Below are 16262 nucleotides of genomic sequence, written 5' to 3'. Positions count from 1 at the left end.
TCTAAAGATAACCCAACGTTTTGAGGTATATACACACAATTGACCTTGTGTGTATATACCTCAAAACGTTGGGTTATCTTTATTGTACAATTATTCACAATAGAGTGGGTCATTTACTGTTCCATGTATATGTGCTTCTAGTATACTTCCAATTTTTATGTGTAATGTTATAGGTCACTTATTTTTAGTGTCTTTTTGTTAAATACAATTCCAAATAAAATTCTTTATTCATCAACAAGTGCTGGCAACCCAATTTAAAATTCCCACAGAGGGTATACACTCGTATTTGAGTGTTTTTTGTTTCTATAGGGATGTGGGCTTGCAGAGGCACCTAGTATATATGGGGTGGACACCAACGGGGAACGAGCACACCAGCTGCTGTCTCTGGTCCACATTGGATAGATTTATAGCAGCAGGAGCCATTGGGTCCAGGTGCTGTCAATCAAATCCAATGACATGAGGGACAGGTCCTGCTGTCTGTGACAATGGACGCAGCACGCCCGCACAAATGCCCCCCAGGGAAAGCACTTCTCCGTCGGGACACTTGAGAAGAGGAGGAGCCAAGAACAGAGCGGAGGGACCCCAGAAGAGGAGGATTGGGGCCAACCCTTGCACAGAGGAGGAAAGTATAACGTTTTTTTTTTTTTTAACAGGACTTTACAACCCCCTTACGTTAAGCATAGCTACACCCTATATCTATCTCTCGCAACAACTGTAACCATTTCATTTAATAAATCAGACATACTTTGAAAATGTTCTATACTGTCACCATGAGCTGACTCACCTTCAGGATGACATCACTGTACATGCACAGGACGTTCTGTAACTGGCATAAAGAGATGGGATCTTACATAATGCCTCATCACTCTCATTAGCAATCCACAAACATCCTCTCAGGAACAAACACTTCAATATTACACTATGTAAATAACAGTATTTTAATATCATTGTTAAGTACATCAACTTTTTATTTTTTTTTATTTTACACAGACAATGCATACATCAGCCTTCTTACACAAAATCAGTTTTACATAAGTAAAGGCAGCCAAACTCACAGGGGTATTTATCAATCCAGGTGCAAAGGGGCAAAGCTTAAAATGGGAATGGGAGAGTCAATCTGCTAGCTGGTTGCCATACACCCCCCCCCCCCCCCAATCCAATGAACACAAACAGATGTGTATTAACAAAGTAAACTCTCTAATGATCATGGGTGAAAAAAAAAAAAAAAGAAAAGACAGTCAGTTAAAAGTTGTTGTAGAGCCTTAAGATATTTCACCCTGATGCATTCTATGGATCAAGGTCAAAAACGTTGTGTTGCAGCTTCCACCCCCCCATTTTTCTTACCCGAGATCAAGTGATGTGCACAATTGCGCTGCCGTCATTAAAAAGCTGTAACGTGGGGGCAGGGTCCCGCTGTCTGTGTAAATGGACGCAGCAGCGGGACTCGGGTGTGAGCCTGCATTTGCTAAAATCTCCAAGTGTTAATAAATCCTATGTATGTAAAATATTAAAAACAGGCTATAACAGTTGTAGAAGATGTATAAAAAAATAAAAATAAAAAAAAATTGCTTCTCACTTCCATTCATTGTTCTTCTATTCAGCACCTTGCTTGATAAACTTCCCCCATGATATGGCAACAAGGCATTAAAACGTAAAGAAAGAAAAAAAAAAAATACAAAAAGCAAACTGGTCTAATAAGTCATTTCCATCGGCTTCTCCTGCGCCGGCGGCCGGTAGGATGGGGGCCCACCGGGCTCCTGCGCCGGCGGCCGGTAGGATGGGGGCCCACCGGGCTCCTGCGCCGGCGGCCGGTAGGATGGGGGCCCACCGGGCTCCTGCGCCGGCGGCCGGTAGGATGGGGGCCCACCGGGCTCCTGCGCCGGCGGCCGGTAGGATGGGGGCCCACCGGGCTCCTGCGCCGGCGGCCGGTAGGATGGTGGCCCACCGGGCTCCTGCGCCGGCGGCCGGTAGGATGGTGGCCCACCGGGCTCCTGCGCCGGCGGCCGGTAGGATGGTGGCCCACCGGGCTCCTGCGCCGGCGGCCGGTAGGATGGTGGCCCACCGGGCTCCTGCGCCGGCGGCCGGTAGGATGGTGGCCCACCGGGCTCCTGCGCCGGCGGCCGGTAGGATGGTGGCCCACCGGGCTCCTGCGCCGGCGGCCGGTAGGATGGTGGCCCACCGGGCTCCTGCGCCGGCGGCCGGTAGGATGGTGGCCCACCGGGCTCCTGCGCCGGCGGCCGGTAGGATGGTGGCCCACCGGGCTCCTGCGCCGGCGGCCGGTAGGATGGTGGCCCACCGGGCTCCTGCGCTGGCGGCTGAGTGTTTTCCGGTCCCCAAGTTCTTTCACTAAATCCTATCAGGAAAATAAATCAGTTTTCTTTTAATCTATACAGAACCAACGCTTTCCACAATACTACATATTTAGTGTTATAAATGAAGGCAAAAACACGAATGGTGCTTATAAGGTCCCAGGGCTGTTTCTCTGTGTTTTAAAGGGGTTGTAAAGGCAGGCTTTTTTTTTTATCTTAATGCATTCTATGCATCAAGATATTAAAAAAAAAAAAAAAAAAAAAAATTACTTCCGTGGTGTGTATAGCAGCTCCCCCAGCAACCCCCTAATTACCTACCTGAGCCCCTTCTCTCCCCAGCGATGTCCACCATCCCCTTAGCCATCCAGGCTTCTCCTCTTAATTGGCTGAGACAGAGTAGCAGCTGTCAATCAAGGGAGAAAGGGGAACGGGGTCAGGTCGGTGCTCCGTGTCTGAATGGATACACGGAGCTCTGACTCAGCCTGGGTGACCCCTGTAGCAAGCTGCTGGCTGAGGGACACTCAAAGGAGGGAGGGGCTAGGTGCAGAAAAGAGGGACATGAGAAGGAGGATCCGGGCTGCTCTGTGCAAATCCAACTGCACAGAGAAGGAACGTATAGTGTTTTTTTTTCTTCAATAACAAACACACGAGCCTTTACCATCACTCTAATGCATGAAGATAAAAAAAAAAAACCTGTGTGCAGCAGCCCTCCTCTTACCCGATTCCCCTCTCTATCCAGTGATGTCCATGAGTGCCTTGGCCTTCCGGGATTCTCCCTGCTGATTTTTATTGCATTTTAGGTGTAAATATGAGATCCGAGGTCTTTTTTACGGCAGCTCTCATATTTAAGAGGTCCTGTCATGCTTTTTTTTTTTTTTTTTTTTTTTTATTACAAGGGATGTTTACATTCCTTATAATAGGAATAAAAGTGTAAAAATAAAGACAAAAAAAATAAATAAAAGTTTAATGTGCCCTGTCCTGCTGAGCTCACGTGCAGAAGCAAACGCATACACAAGTAGCGCCCGCATATGTAAACAGTGTTCCATCTACACGTGAGGGATCACAGTGATCGTTAGAGTAATATGTTTGTTAGGTCTGAAAATAATACGAGATGATATAGAGATATCTTGCCTATATCTATACACCCATTCTAGTTGTTTCTTTGAGCAGGCCTTTGAAAGTGAGGTGACAAGCAGAAAGGGAAACCATTTTTCCAAAGTTTTTCATATCACTTGTCAAGCATAAAGGTTTTTTTTCCTTAAAGTGGTGACTGTGCGGCGTATCACGCAGTGGGTGCCTGGCTTCACAGCCAGGGTGCCCACAGTAAGAATGCTAGTGCCGCGAGCAGAGCGGAGAACGAGGGGGAGGGGGGGCTTTGCTCCCCCGCATCGCTGGACCCTGGGACAGGTAAGTGTCCGATTATTAAAAGTCAGCAGCGGCAGTATTTGTAGCGGCTGGCTTTAATTTTTTTTTTTTTTTTTTAAGGGGGAACTCCTCTTTAAGCTTCCTGCACACAAAAGGCATTTAGCTCTTATGAATGCAATCATTGTGTTTTAGTGCACCAGTGAGGCAAATATGCAGTGTTCAGTCCTGACACCTGCAGCCCATCAGAGGTCTGTGGCATGCTAAAATACACTGCAGCTGGACAGGGCTAAACGCTGTACCACTTACATTTCGGGCACTATGCACTTAGGGGCAAGCGTACTACTTTAAACACTATACATAATTCATTAGGGTTAAAGTGGATGTAAACTTTTTCTTTTGATGCCATAATGTAGAGCAGGGGTTGACAAGTTTGCTTTGAATTTAGGAGCCAGTTAAAGTTAGGAGCCAGTTTTTTTTTCAGCTCCCGGGGGAAGGCCACTAATTTTCACCCCCTATCCCTAACTCACAATGGAGCACCCAGTCAATAACTCCATTGAAACGCTGTTACATCAGGGGTATGGGCTGACCAGAAAGAGTAAGGCTGGTAACAGATGGAACTGGCTGGCACTGGCAGGTGGCACTGGTTGCCACTGGAAGGCACGTGGAACTGCCAGATGGCACCGACAGGTAACCCTGGTTGGCGATGGCACCTGGCCCTGGTTGGCGATGGCACCTGGCCCTGGTTGGCGATGGCACCTGGCCCTGGTTGGCGATGGCACTGGTTGGTGTTGGCCGGTGGCACTGGTAGGTGGCACTGGTAGGTGGCAGGTGGTATTGATTGGCGGTGGCACTGGTTGGCACTGGCAGGTGGCACCGATTGGCGGTGGCAGGTGGTATTGGTTGGCGCTGGCAGGTGGCACTGGTTGGTTGCAGGTGGTATTGATTGGAGGTGGCACTGATTGGTGGCAGGTGGCACTGATTGGCACTGGCAGGTTTCACACGGAGCACTCTGTTACTGAAATGTAACAGAGGAGCTGGCGGGACCCTGCCGGGGTGTGAAAATGACAAGTAACAGAGAGGTGGATATGTCAGATTTCAGCCTGATGTTGGGGTGGGCGGGACCTGGCCGGGGTGGGCGGGACTCAGCAGCTATCAAACACCAGCCAACGATTGGGCTGCTTAAGAAAAGGGGCGGGCCACATACACGTAGCGGGCCGCCCAGATCCCATTGGCTGGTGTTTGATAGCTTGCTGGGTCCCGCCCCCACCCCGGCTGGGTCCCGCCCACCCCTACATCAGGCTGACAGATCCTCCTCTCTCCATTGCCTGTCAGTTTCACACACAGCGCGGTGCTGCAGAGTGTGGAGGAGGGAGGACGGCAGTCAGTGTTAATGCTGCTGCATGTCTGGGGCATCGATAGTGAGTGGGCTGGTGGCAGCTTAGGCGCCAGGTCGCGATTTCGGGTCGCATTGGCGACCTGGCGCCTGGGGTCTGTCGAGCCCTGATGTAGAGTATAAGATTTCCTATCATTTGAGCCCAGTCTTGCCACAAAGTTAATCCATCTCTGAGCAATCCTCTTATTGTTCAGTGAGAAATCTTGACAAACAGAGAAAAACTTTGTCAAATCCTCCCCCTTGCTGTGAGTGACAGGTGATTTACATATCTTGGGCACTAGCCTAAGAGACATGCATTATTTTTTTAATTCCCTCCCACTTCTTTCTAGTGCTGCTCTGCAAGGATTGGCTGTTCCACACCTCAGCATGATTTGGCATGCTGAAGTCATGTGGGGACTTTTCTGAGTTTTGACGGGATGTTAGTGATCATAGCAGAAGTTCAGTGTAAGAAATACACAGGAGAAAATGCATGTTGATAAGGGGAGTGTAGAAGTGGGCGGGGAGTCTACTGACATCCCAACTCCACCCACTGAGCCCTGGAAAACAGATCCACCCACAAATTCTGCAGTTTTTCAGGTCTCATAGCAGGCAGAGGGGAGACATTTGACAGATAAGTATACATGCAGGAGGCTTGTATGTCCTTCTAGATAACCAATATAGCAATAGTTTAGAAAGGATGAGAGTGGGCTTACATCCACTTTAACCACTTGAGCCCCGGACCATTTTGCTGGCCAAAGACCAGAGCACTTTTTGCGATTCGGCACTGCGTCACTTTAACTGACAATTGCGCGGTCATGCGACGTGGCTCCCAAACAAAATTGACGTCCTTTTTTCCCCACAATTAGAGTTCTCTTTTGGTGGTATTTGATCACCTCTCGTTTTTATTTTTTGCGCTATAAACAAAAATAGAGCGACAATTTTGAAAAAAAAAAAAAAAAAAAAAAAAAAAAAACGCATTATTTTTTACTTTTTGTTATAATAAATATCCCCCAAAAATACATTAAAAAAAAAACATTTTTTTCCCTCAGTTTAGGCCGATACGTATTCTTCTACATATTTTTGGAAAATAAAAATCGCAATAAGATTATTGGTTTGCGCAAAAGTTATAGCGTTTACAAAATAGGGGATAGTTTGATGGCATTTTTATTAATTTTTTTATTTTTTTTTTACTAGTAATGGCTTTTTACTAGTAATGGATTTTTATTGTGACTGCAACATTAAGGCGGACACATTGGACATTTTTGACACATTTTTGGGACCATTGTCATTTATACAGTAATCACTACTATATAAATGCAGTGATTCCTGTGTAAATGACACTGGCAGTGAAGGGGTTAACCAGTGGGTGGCAGTGTAGGGGTTAAGTGTTCCTAGGGGTGTGTTACTAACTGTTGGGGGCTGGGCTTTCATTTAGTGAACAATGATCTCTACTCCAATCACAGGGAGCAGAGATCAGCGTCACTAGTTGCTAGGCAGAACGGGGAGACAACGGCATCTCTCCGTTCAGCCGCCCTGTGAGACGATCGCGGGTATGCCAGCGGAGATAGAGTCCGCGGGACCCGTGACCGAACTCACTGGGGTCCCGACCAGCACGTGAGTGCGCCACCAGCGGCGCGCTCACAATGGCAGGGCGGCATTAAAGATTGGACGTACCTCTACGCCAATATGCCTGCCCGTGCCATTCTGCCGACTTACATCGGCGTGCGCTGGTCGGGAACTGGTTAAGAAACCAGCTCAATATAGATCAGTCTTGCCACCCCCCAAATTACTCACCTGTCAAGGCTGCTGCAGTAGGAATATTCAGACTGTAAGGTTGCTCTAACAAACCTCCTCTGAGATCCTCCTGTCATTAAAAATATACCTCATTAATACTAATAGCATGCACAAACATCTGTACTGTAAAGTCTGATTTATAATACTGTGTTTAGGATACAAAGGCAGACAACACAGAACATAAGGAATAAAGTAGAAATTAAGAAGGAAAAGTTCACTATTTGGGACAAAATAAATGCACATATTTTTGCATAATCAGTGGATCACAGTGCAAAGTCAGGCTCCTGCAGACAAGCTCTACAGGTTTCAGCCCATCCGAGGGTTGTGCAGTGCAACTGGGAAGCGACAAGGAGATGCGGTGGGCAAATAAAAAGTTCAGGCTACAGATTATTAAAAAAAAAAAAAAACACTAATCAAAATATGGTGGCCAATGACAACATGTATAAAAAGGAACCCCAGTTCACCTGGCTCGTTCTAATAAAGTTGAGACCAAAAAAAAAAAAAAAAAAAAAAAAAAAAAAAAAAAAAAAAAAAAAAGGAACCCCAGTTATAAAAATGTTTAAAAACAATGACCATAAGAATGAATGATTCATGCATAAGAAAAAAAAAAATATATAGACAAAAAAGTAAACCATAAAATAAGGATTAGAAAGTATACGGTGAAAAAGTCAGTATAAAATGTCTTTGCGGATTCTACCCTCAGTGTGTGCAGCCAGCTGACAGGGAGAAAGTAGCTCTGAACAAGAAAGCAGGGAGACGCAGCAGTGCTCATCAGTAGTATGATCAGTAAAGTTCATTATTTAATACATTCAAAAATGGCAACTCGTCAGCTGTGACATCAGTGGGTAGCCCCTCATACCCCCTGCCCACTGACGTCACAGTGTAGTAAAAAAATAAACTAAATTTTAAAGTGCCCCCACCCCACTGTGCTTATACGCAAACGCATATGTTACTCCCGCACACAAATGTAAATGCCGATTGAACCACACGTGAGGTATTGTCACGAACATCAGAGGAAGAGCAAAAATGCTAGCACCGCAGCTCCTGTGCAACTCTAAACTGGTAACCTTATTAAAGCGTTGCCTATAGAGAATTTTAGGCGCTGTAGTTTGGTGCCATTTTACAGCGTGGCATGTTAGGTATCTATTTACTAACATCTATCACATTATGCAAAAAATATTGGGCTAACTAGTGTTTTTTTTTTTTTTTTTTAATTGCGTTTGGAAAAAATAAATAAAAATAAGGCAAGAACTGCAACAATTCATGTTTAGCACTGACTTCCTAAGTCGGGAGACAGCGGCCGATTGACAGGACAAGTGGCAGAATGCTCTTCCGTTTCTACCCCCCCCCCCCCCCCCCCATTCATTGAAATGATTGGTGTGTCACTTGCTTCAGTCAAAGAAAATCAAGCACTAAATACATTTTTCAGCTTTATAAAGTGCCAGTGTTTTTTTTTTTTCTTCCTCTTTAAAAGGGGCCTTCCGGCCAATACATTTATTTTTTTTTTTTTAAGTCAGCGGCTACAAACACTGTAGCTGCTGACTTTTAATAAGGACACTTACCTGTCCAGCGATACCGCGATGTTGGCTGCCCAGAGGCTGATCCGTCCATCTAATCGGCTGCCGGCTCCTCCATCTTAACGAAGGGAAACAGGCAGTGGAGCCTTGCGGCTTCACTGCCCGTTTCCTACTGCGCATGCACGAGTCACTTTGTGAATGGCCCCATTGTTTTCTGGGACACACATGTCCCAGAAGGCAATGGGACCGCTCACCGAAGAGGAGGAATCGCTGTGAAATAGGAAGAGGCAGATTAGGAAGACTGCCTAGCAACAGCGGTTTCAGGTAAGTGAATTTTTTTTGGGTGGCCCTCCACTTTAATAGCAATACTGGCTATTTCAAAGTCACTGTTACCCAACAGGACATGTATCAGCTTGTCTAAAAAAGGAGTGTCTGTTTATAGAGTTCAGTGCTGTTAACCCCTATTGTATTTGTTGATGGTGATAAAGTAAAAGCAAACTAATCAGTTAATTGTGATAAGGAAACACTAGAATGTTATGATACAATGTAACTACACTGAGATAACTACCAGACATAGGAATATCAATCTGCTATAAACAAGAATTTTAAGGCCTCATGCACACTGGACGTTAAAGAGGAAGTAAAGGCAAAAAAAATTTTTAAACACACCCTGTAAGGCAAAGACACAATGAGCTAGTATGCATAGCATACTAGCTCATTATGAATAACTTACCTGAGAACAAAGCCCCCAAAGCGGTCCTCCGTCTTCCTGTTCGCCGCTGCCATGTTTCCCGGAGCGACTTCTGGGTCTCGCGGCTCTGGCGCTGTGATTTGCCAGAGCCGCGATGACGTCACTCCCACGCATGTGCACGGGAGCCGACACTCGCGGCATATCGCCGTGATCTGCGGCCTGCCCACTGTCTAGCTTTGCAGTGAGTAAAAAGGAGAAGTCCAGCCTGAGACATATCCATTTACCCATATGGAAGGCTAAAGTAAGGCTACATACAAGCTTGTTTATTTCTGCTTTTTGGTAAGCACATTGATTGGATGGTGGTGGTCAATCACAGCACAATGGTTTTGGAAGTCACCATTTGTTCGCCACGGAGGATAAATTTACTTGGACTTTTTTTTTTATATCATATTTTTTTTGATGGTAAACCATTGATACAATAACACACCTGTCCGATTTAAAGGGCCAGTGCAGCTACACAAAAAGGTTCTTTGCACTTTTTTCCCCCACTGATCTAGTGGTGAATATTAGCGGCAGCATAGCCCACACTATAAAAATATAAAAAAAAATATTTGGAATTTGGTTTGCACCGGTAGCACACATTATATCAAAAATATTGTGTGACCGTCTTCAGCCTCGGGAACCAATGACCACCACCGCTGCCCAGCTGCACCTCAGGAGTACAAGCTACTAATGCCAAGCACAATTTATCTCACCAATTTGTGAGCTATTACTTTTACTGAACATTGAATTTTAACTGACATACTGCACTCAGAGTGGTGCCGCTCCACTCTCTCACCCATATCCAGAGTCGCTTCTGCTCTCTACAGCTGGCTGACCACACCGATATATAGACCAAAACCCCTAATCCCCGGTCTGCTCTCAGCAGTGAATGAACTTTGCCTACTGGCACACATGGACCTTGGAACTTTTTCCATAATGGCAGTAAGTGCATTTCTAGTGCAGCATACTTTGAAGCAAATGTGTTCAAGTTCTGAGTACAGTAAGTTTCAACAAAGTTAGCTTTAGAGTGTTGTCAAGGATAAAATAATAAAAAAAAAAAAACACAAGGATTGATAACAGTATTTGGGATTGCAGCACACTTGTGGTAAATTAGGAGCACACTGGATTTCTTGCAGATACAGGTTTTTGGAGCATCTTTAACCACCTCACCTCTGGAACGTTTTACCCCTTTCATGGCGGGTACCAGGATCAGAAAATCTTGGGCACACAGCACACCCTTAAAGCGGGAGTCCGCCGTTTTTTTTTTTTTAAAGCCAGCAGCTACAAATACTGCAGCTGCTGACTTTTAAAATAATGACACTTACCCACCCAGCGCGCCCGCGATGTTGGCACCCGAAGCCGATCTCTCGATCGTCTCTCGGGTGCTGCCGTCGCCATCTTGGGTATGGGAATCAGGAAGTGGAGCCTTGCGGCTTCATTTCCCGGTTCCCCACTGCACATGCGCAAGTCCCGCTGCGCAATAAGGATGGTCCCCGCTGTCTCTGGGATCCGTGTGTTTCCCAGCAGGCGACTTTCGGAAAGGGGCGTACCTTCTGCAGAATCTACGCCAGAAGTGGGTGCAGATACCTGTACTGTACAGGTACCTGCACCCCCTCCCCCCTGAAAGGTGCCAATTGTGGCGCCGGGTTGGATTCCAATGAGCAGAAGGTCCACTTTATGGTGGACCTCTGCTTTAAAGAGGAAGTAAACCCTGATGAGTTTACTTCCTCTTTCATTCCCTGCAAAGGCAAAGCATAATGGACTACTATGCATCGCATAGTAGTCCATTATGTGTCACTTACCTGACACAGGAGCCAGCGATGTCACCGCTGTCCCCTGTAGTCCGGCGCATCCACCTTTTCGGTGGGGTCTCGCAGCTCCGCCGCTGTCATTTGGCGAAGCCGCGATGACGTCACTCCCGCGCATGCGCACGGGAACCGGCACGCGCGGCAGATCCGTTGTTGGAAATGCCACGCTCAGTGCGCCTGCGCGTCGCTGTCTACGGCGCATGCGCCGTAGACAGTGGTGCCTGTCTTCAGGCAAATATCTCCTAAACCGTATAGGTTTAGGAGATATTTCTTGGACCTACAGGTAAGCCTTAATCTAGGCTTACCTGTAGGTCAAAGTGGTTTGTAAGGGTTTACAACCACTTTAACAGGCTGGATGACATATGTACATGAGCCAGCCTGTGCCGGCCACCCCCAGTAAATGGAAAGGCAGGTGGTTGGCAAGTGGCTAAAACAATGAATTGTGCATGTAATGCAGGGATGTACAAAATCATTTTTTGCCCCCAACATACACAATATCTATTGGTGTTGAAATGCATTCTGCAGGCAGCACTCTCCTGCATTCCAGCAGTGTGGGTGCACTTTAAATAAAGCCCAGTGATAGAAATCAGCCCACTGCTATAGGACACATGCGCCATTACTAACATGCAATTCTGAACAAAGTTTAAGCTGGCCACACATGGGTCAAAATTTACCTGGTTCAGCAAGAACTAGACTAATTTTGATCCATGCACGAGCAGGATGACTGTACCCAAGTTGATCCATCGATCGACTTGTGTACAACCAGCCAGGAAAGCTCCCCGTCCCTCCCAACTGGAGGAGCACAATAGCACTACAGAAGGGACCCCCCCCCCCCCCCCATCAACATTGAATTTGTTGATGAGGGAATAGAGCATACTTTTGAGCTATGTTTTTAAACACCCTCCCTCAATGCTGCAGAGGCAGCTGTACATGGGGATGCACACATGCCCCGCCCACAATGCTTTGAGCCATGGTAAAAATGATCCTTACGGTCACCTTCACCAAGCAGTTCTGCCCACTCAATGCAACCAGTTCGAGGACAACGCACGTGGTTGCAATGTTGCCTTTTAAGGGGGTAAAACAGGTGTTTGGGAAGACAACATAACACCACCCAATTACCTTTTCAAACACCCTCTGAGCAAAAATCAGACGGATTGCTCTTCAGAGGGCCAACCCAAGTGTAACCGGTTCCAAACCGGCTCACACAGATATACTGCGGCACAATGGCTCCCTAGGAGAGATCCCATACGGGCATGTCCTGCTTTTTCGGCCACCAGAAGGGGCATGATTGCCACTGGGCGCGCACGAGCGCCAGCACAGGGATTCGTGTGTAAAGTAAGTAGAAAAAACAAAATGAGGATGGGAGCGACTAGGAGAGGGGGAGACACAGTTAGAACATAGTGAAGGAACACAGTTAACCCCTTGATCGCCCCCTAGTGTTAACACCTTCCCTGCCAGTGACATTTACAGAGTAATCAGTGTATATTTAAAGCACTGATTGCTGTATAATTGTCAATGGTCCCAAAAAAATAAAAAAGGGGGCAAATCTGTCTGTCACAATACCGACAAAAAAAAAAAAAAAAAACATGAAAAAAAAAAAAAATGAAAAATTCTATAAATATAAATGCAAAAAATAAAAACCGCAGAGGTGGTCAAATACCACCAAAAGAATGCTCCATTTGTGGGGGGGGAAGATGCAAATTTTGTTTGGGTACAACGTTGAATGCAATTGTCAGTTAAAGTGACGCAATGCTAAATTGTAAAAAGTGCTCTGGTCAGGAAGGGGGTAAAGATCTTCCAGGGCTGAAGCGGGTAAACAAGTCACAAGTAGTTTACTTTATACTGCTGTCATGTAATGCAGTGGTCGTCAACCCCGTCCTCAGTGCCCACTAACAGGCCAGGTTTGCAAGATAACTGAAATACATCACAGGCGATATCATTTGCTGCTCAGTGATTGCAGTATTCTAGTCTGCATCTCCCCAAGGTAATACATAAAACCTGGCCTGTTAGTGGGCCCTGAGGACAGGGTAGATGACCACTGATGTAATGCATCGTCTCAACAATTGCATTAAATCTGCTCTCGTCTGCCCTTTAGACACATCACAAGCCTGCAAAATAAATTCATGCAAATGTGAAACACAAACCTGCTTAGAGTTGTTTTTTTATTCTGGTTTCTCCAAGTTGCCCGGTGGAAGTGGGAATGCAGGATCAGCAGCAAAGCATCTCATTGACAACACATACAAAGAAAAAAAAAAACTTTACATCTTGCTTTGAAAAGTTTGTAAGATCATTAAACAGTGGAAGACAGAAAAAATCCTTTAGTTCTCCTTTAAAGAGGGATTTCACTGTGGAAAAAAATTAAAAGCCAGCAGCTACAAATACTGCAGCTGCCGACTTTTAATAAATGGACACTCACCTGTCCCGGGTCCAGCGATGCCGGCAGCCGAGGCCGATCAATCGCTCGGCTCTCGGCTGCTGCCGCCACCATTCTAGGTGAGGGAATCAGGAAGTGAAGCGCTGCGGCTTCACTTCCCGGTTCCCTACTGTGCATGCACGAGTCGCGCAGCGCAATAGGAATTGTCCGCGCTGTCTCTGGGACCCGTGTGTGTCCCAGCAGACAGCGCCCAGGGACAGGAAGAGGCATAGACTCCCGTGGGTGTAAATACCTGTCTTTGACAGGTATTTGCACCCCCCCTGAAAGGTGCCAATTGTGACACCGGAGGGGGGGAGGGGGGGTAGGGTTTCCGATCTTCGGAAGTTCCACTTTAGGGTGGAACCCCGCTTTAAGTGCAAGATCGCCATCCCACTGACACACACACACACACACACACATATATATATATATATATATATATATATCTCTATATCATTTCTAAACACATTAACGTATAATGGCTTTAAATTAGTACAATCAGCAACCAATCAGTATCTTGCTCAATTAGGCTGAGAAAATAAATGGAAGCCGATTGGTTGCTTTTCACACTGGAGCGGTGCGCTGGCAGGACGTCAGGAAAAGTCCTGCCAGCAGCTTCCTCTCACCCCACAAATCTCCCCCCCCACTATACCGTTGTGCTCACCATCCCCCCCACTATACCGGCCTTGTGCTCACCACCCCCCCCCCCCCCCACTATACCGGCCTTGTGCTCACCACCCCCCCACTATACCGGCCTTGTGCTCACCATTCCCCCCCCCCCCCCCCACTATACCGGCCTTGTGCTCACCATTCCCCCCCCCCCCCACTATACCGGCCTTGTGCTCACCATTCCCCCCCCCCCCACTATACCGGCCTTGTGCTCACCACCCCCCCCCCCCCCCCCACTATACCGGCCTTGTGCTCACCATCCCCCCCACTATACCGGCCTTGTGCTCACCACCCCCCCCCCACTATACCGGCCTTGTGCTCACCACCCCCCCCCCCCCCACTATACCGGCCTTGTGCTCACCATCCCCCCCACTATACCGGCCTTGTGCTCACCACCCCCCACCACCCCCCCCCACTATTCCGGCCTTGTGCTCACCATCCCCCCCACTATACCGGCCTTTTGCTCACCACCACCCCCCCCCCCCCACTATACCCGCCTTGTGCTCACCACCCCCCCCCCACTATACCGGCCTTGTGCTCACCACCCCCCCCCCCCCCACTATACGGGCCTTGTGCTCACCATCCCCCCCACTATACCGGCCTTGTGCTCACCACCACCACCCCCCCCCCACTATACCGGCCTTGTGCTCACCACCCCCCCCCCCACTATACCGGCCTTGTGCTCACCACCCCCCCCCCCCCCACTATACCGGCCTTGTGCTCACCCCCCCCCCCACTATACCGGCCTTGTGCTCACCCCCCCCCCCCCCACTATACCGGCCTTGTGCTCACCACCCCCCCCCCCCCACTATTCCGGCCTTGTGCTCACCACCCCCCCCCACTATACCGGCCTTGTGCTCACCATCCCCACCACTATACCGGCCTTGTGCTCACCATCCCCCCCCACTATACCGGCCTTGTGCTCACCATCCCCCCCCACTATACCAGCCTTGTGCTCACCATCCCCCCCCACCCACTATACCGGCCTTGTGCTCACCATCCCCCCCCCACTATACCGGCCTTGTGCTCACCATCCCCCCCCCCCCACTATACCGGCCTTGTGCTCACCATCCCCCCCCCCACTATACCGGCCTTGTGCTCACCATCCCCCCCCCCACTATACCGGCCTTGTGCTCACCATCCCCCCCCCCCCACTATACCGGCCTTGTGCTCACCATCCCCCCCCCACACTATACCGGCCTTGTGCTCACCATCCCCCCCCACTATACCGGCCTTGTGCTCACCATCCCCCCCCCCACTATACCGGCCTTGTGCTCACCATCCCCCCCCCCCCACTATACCGGCCTTGTGCTCACCATCCCCCCCCCCCACTATACCGGCCTTGTGCTCACCATCCCCCCCACTATACCGGCCTTGTGCTCACCATCCCCCCCCACTATACCGGCCTTGTGCTCACCATCCCCCCCCACTATACCGGCCTTGTGCTCACCATCCCCCCCCCCACTATACCGGCCTTGTGCTCACCATCCCCCCCCCACTATACCGGCCTTGTGCTCACCATCCCCCCCCACTATACCGGCCTTGTGCTCACCACCCCCCCCCCCACTACTATACCGGCCTTGTGCTCACCACCCCCCCCCACTATCCCGGCCTTGTGCTCACCATCCCCCCCCACTATACCGGCCTTGTGCTCACCATCCCCCCCCACTATACCGGCCTTGTGCTCACCATCCCCCCCCACTATACCGGCCTTGTGCTCACCATCCCCCCCCACTATACCGGCCTTGTGCTCACCATCCCCCCCCCCACTATACCGGCCTTGTGCTCACCATCCCCCCCCCCCACTATACCGGCCTTAAGCTCACCATCCACCCCCCCCCCCCCACTATACCGGCCTTGTGCTCACCACCCCCCCCCCCCACTATACCGGCCTTGTGCTCACCATCCCCCCCCACTATACCGGCCTTGTGCTCACCATCCCCCCCACTATACCAGCCTTGTGCTCACCACTACCCCCCCACTATACCGGCCTTGTGCTCACCATCCCCCCCACTATACCGGCCTTGTGCTCACCATCCCCCCCACTATACCAGCATTGTGCTCACCACTACCCCCCCACTATACCGGCCTTGTGCCCACCATCCCCCCCACTATACCGGCCTTGTGCTCACCATCCCCCCACTATACCGGCCTTGTGCTCACCATCCCCCCCACTATACCGGCCTTGTGCTCACCACCCCCCCCCCCCCCTATACCGGCCTTGTGCTCACCAACCCCCCCCCCCCCCCACTATACCGGCCTTGTGCTCACCACCACCCCCC

General features: G+C 49.1%; 1 long non-coding RNA gene across 1 annotated transcript; it reads right to left on the bottom strand.

The window, feature by feature from the left end:
- Nucleotides 1-924: 924 nt before the first annotated feature.
- On the bottom strand, nucleotides 925-13982 carry LOC143934455 (uncharacterized). Its single transcript, XR_013263268.1, has 3 exons — nucleotides 13043-13982; nucleotides 6841-6910; nucleotides 925-2353 (listed from the first exon to the last, which is right to left on the bottom strand). It is a non-coding gene; the product is annotated as an uncharacterized LOC143934455 (long non-coding RNA).
- Nucleotides 13983-16262: the final 2280 nt, after the last annotated feature.

This window comes from Lithobates pipiens, unplaced genomic scaffold (genome assembly GCF_037356315.1).
Source record: "Lithobates pipiens isolate NorthernLeopardFrog02 unplaced genomic scaffold, aLitPip1_a1.2 Scaffold_27, whole genome shotgun sequence".
Lineage (NCBI taxonomy): Eukaryota > Metazoa > Chordata > Amphibia > Anura > Ranidae > Lithobates > Lithobates pipiens.
Note: the sequence above shows the minus strand (reverse complement) of the source record. Positions and strands in the feature narration are given on the sequence as shown.